Genomic DNA, 4,433 nt, shown 5'->3' with positions numbered 1-4,433 from the left:
AAATGTGAAGTTCTTTTTTTGACATAAATTAAAATGTTTTAATGAGTAAAAATGGCAGAGTGCACCTCTAAAAATATTTAAATCATATAGAGGAACTTTGTTCAATCATATAGTTGGAAATGTCAGTCAAAACAGACAAGAGAAAATTAATTAAGATTTTCTATATAATTCAGAAGTAATAAGAATTTGGCACTAGGGATGGGTAAAAAAAATGTATGCATTACAATCATGATCTTTGTAGTGTGAAGTGTATTAGAATATTTTGGAAATAATTAGCAAAATGGCTGCACAATTAAACAAAATTAAACCGCAATCGCGATTAGGCAAAAGCTGCTTTTGTCATGCGTATCTTTCAATGAGGCACGGTTATGTGATCAGCAGTAAATCTCCATCCGGAGGCCAGAGGCATACCTTGTCAGAGAATTAAGACTCTGTGTAGTAAATGCTGCTTCATCTGAAAGCAGGTGATGGTTATTTACTACTGATCACAGAACTGGCTTTACTGACAAGATGTGCATGACAGTTGCATTCAATTAACATGCAGTAATTAAAGACACTTTCATTAAGAAATACATTTGTGACATGCTCTATCAATGACTTGGGCATTATGAATGCCAGCAAAAGTGTTTTTGTATTCTTCAATTATGCAATTTTATCACAAAATTCTAATTATAAATGGGATTTGTTTTTTTTTGTTTTTTTTTTGCATACAATAACTATTAAAACATCACTGAAGATTAAATGCATGCTATTTTAAGTTGAACATAAACCACAGGTAACACTAACCATACACCACACAAGTAAGAACTTCTGAATTTGAATACAAACACGAAACTGGAAAATTATAAGCAGTATCAACCGGGTGATTATCCAGCTGTTGATTCCCTGGAACATTGTATCTCTGAGATAAAAATATAGATGTCTCAAAATTGTCTGTCTTAACAGCGATAAGACGTAGGTGATGCTTATTGGTTCAATCCACAAACTTCATAAAGCTGGACCTTTAAAACTAACTGAAAATGGTTCAGTCTTGGTGTTTCAAACAAAATTAAAGAACCTGGGAAGGATATTTGACACCCATTAACATTTGACCTCCATGCTCAGAACACTGTTAAATGTCATTTTTTTCATCTCAGAAATATTGCACGAATTCGCCCCATGCTGTCCTTTACTGTGGCTGATAAACCGATCAACACATTTGTCATTTGTCAAAAGCTACCCTAAATAAACTGCAGTATTTCCAAAATTCAGCTGCTCTGAGAGGGACCAGAAATAGAGAGCATATCACTCCAATTCTGAAATCCCTACACTGGCTCCCTGTCAGGTCATATTGATTCCAAAATTCTCATGCTTGTGTATAAGGCCTTGCATAGTTTGGCACCGAATGATCTATCAGATCTTTTAACAATATACTTGAAAACTCACTTTTTTAGACTTGCTTATCTGTGATTTGAAAGACGCTGGGGCGTGGGTATTGGTTTTCTGTACATAGTTTTTGATGTGTTTTTATTGTTACTTTTCTACCTATAGTTATTATTAATATAAAGCATATTTTTTGTGAAGGAAATATGAGTGGTATTTTGCATTTGCTTAAGAGATTTTTATGTGTGTTGCTGTTTTGTTGCTATCGTGTAACAATGTTGAAAACATGGCTTATGGATATGAATATTTCTGTGAATATATTAATATATTCCTAAGACGGCTCTGTGGCTATAATCATTGTGAGAATTGTAACTTTATCATACACAGTAGCTTTTCTTGTGAAAGAACACAATTTAAAATGTGACTTTGACACAATGTGATGTGCACTGGGTAGTTTAAATAATGATACTATCCTATTTTAGCCATATAATTTTACATTTCATTTGCACTCACATTTTATTTTCCTTTGTCAGTGAAAGTGAGAAGATTGGACTTTATGTCTCTGTTGTATTATGTAAAACAGCTGAAGTTATAATGACTATTTTGTTATTTTCACTGAATTTTAAATTGAGGTTAATTTAAATCTGTACATTGGGTAGAAACATTTGTCCAAAGCAACTTACTTTTCATTCAAGGTATTTATAATATATTTTTTAGTTCATGTATGTCCTGAGAAGCTGTTATATTGTCTTCCAAGTAGATATCCAGCAATTAACCACAGTTTAAAACATCAGGGTTAATTAATCATAAAGGCTCCTCCCACACATTTATTTGAATGAGTTAATTATAACATTTACTTGAATACATTTTTGAATTTGATTTGATTCAATTTATATCGATCAATCATTCGAGAGAGGTGACAGTTGCATGTGTGAATTACTTGCGTCTGTGTGTCTCTCTATATAAACAATGAAGCTGTGAGTTTAGTTTCTTGATTTAGAGTGATTTACCCCCTCATTACTGAGAAATATAATTTAGCGATCCGGTAAGGTACAGGCAGTTATTCTCTTTTTAAAATGTGCATTCCAGACCACAATGTTGGCCTCTGTTTTTGCTTGTGAAAACTTCCCACTGCCAGTTTACCCAATTTTATCATGATTTTCTCAGGCCACATGCAAAATTAGATGAATTATTAAAGAGAGTATTAAAAAGTATACATAGGGATGGATGAGAGTTGATGACAATAACGGTTCAGTTAATTCCCCTCATTAGTAACATTTTCCCTGGGGGATTAATAAAGCTAACATTAGTCTTATATTAATAATAATAATAGAAAGGATGCACAAACTGAAAACACTAAATCATTTTGTAATCTATTTTCCATTTGCTGTTTTCAAAAGGGAAATAATGACATGGATATTTACAGAGCAGAGGTCACCTTTTTATTTCAAAGGAAGAGATGGATTTTTGTGATGTATTATTTGGTTACTGTGTTATTTCTGTTTCAAAAGGTAGCAATAAATGACACTTTAAAATCTAAAGAGTATTTATGTGATTTTATACATTAGTAGTGTTGTGAAATTAATGAATGCATAATATTCATGATGACCGTGAAACGTCTCGGTTACGTATGGTAACCCTCGTTCCCTGAAGGAGGGAACGGAGACGCCACGTCGAGGACCGACGAATATGGGATATCGCTTCGATAGACCAATCTACTTTGAGTGTAACTAAACGAGCCAATGCACATTGGCATGCAATTATTGCATCCAGCTGCCGCTGATCACTGCGTGAGTATAAGAGAGCAGCAGGTGCAATGCATACCAGTTTTTCGCTGAGGAGCCGAGCCGGGAACCCGGCAGCTCAGCGGCGGTACAGCAACCATGGCGACGGGACGTGGCGTCTCCGTTCCCTCCTTCAGGGAACGAGGGTTACCATACGTAACCGAGACGTTCCCTTTCAGTCGGTCACTCTCGACGCCACGTCGAGGACCGACGAATATGGGATCCCTATCAAAGCGCCATGGGTGCTGCCCCTTCCAGTGCCCTGTGCGAGCCGCCTGCGCCCCTATTAGGTGTAGGCCGGGGCTCAGAACAAGTAGCTCCACTCACCATTGTCAAAGCACTACCTCACTGGGTGAGATTGGATAACACTGGGAAAACGTACCCGGTCCGCTTGGAGCCGGGACGCTGCGGAAGCCCCATCCTTCCCGAAGGAGGTCTCGGAGGCAAATACACATATAGCATCCGTTTAGGAGTATACGGAGAAATTTTAGGTGATTAAAACCCTCTTGGGAAGGCAGAAGTCTGCCGGGGAAACACGGGCTCTAAGGCTATACCGTGGACTATACACATACGAGTACCGCTTAGGTCTCAATATGGAACCCGCCCTTCCATGGTTCTCACGGATTCATCATGAAGGTCTGGCGCCGGACGTTCCGCCGCGTCCAGCTGCCTAGGGTGATGGAGGATCCCAACAGGGTCTACAGTACGGACACTCTGGAGTAGTTTAAGCAAGCCGACACTAACCGGGGCCTCTCAGTGCCACTACCCGTTTGAGGTGAGAACACAGGAGGATACCGGCTCTACACGAAGGCTATAGAACCTAGCGAACGTGTTAGGGGTCGCCCAACCCGCAGCTCTACAAATATCTGTCAGCGAGGCGCCACGAGCCAGCGCCCAGGAGGATGCAACACTTCTAGTTGAGTGAGCTCGTAACCTGAACGGGCAGGGCACACCCTGAGCCTGATAAGCCAGGGTTATGGCATCCACAATCCAGTGGGCCATCCTCTGCTTAGAGACGGCACTCCCCTTCTGCCGACCTCCATAACAGACAAAGAGCTGGTCTGAGGTCCTGAAGCTTCGTGTCCGGTCTACGTAGCACCTTAATGCTCGGACGGGACAAAGCACAGTCAGGGCTGGGTCTGCCTCCTCCAGGGGCAGCGCTTGCAGGTTCACCACTTGGTCTTTGAAGGATGTAGTGGGAACCTTGGGCACATAGCCAGGCCGGGGCCTCAGGATTACCTGGGAGTCAGCCGGCCCGAACTCTAGGCACGAATCGTCGACCGAAAA

This window comes from Carassius gibelio, chromosome A22 (assembly GCF_023724105.1).
Source record: "Carassius gibelio isolate Cgi1373 ecotype wild population from Czech Republic chromosome A22, carGib1.2-hapl.c, whole genome shotgun sequence".
In the NCBI taxonomy this organism is placed as follows: domain Eukaryota; kingdom Metazoa; phylum Chordata; class Actinopteri; order Cypriniformes; family Cyprinidae; genus Carassius; species Carassius gibelio.
Note: the sequence above shows the minus strand (reverse complement) of the source record.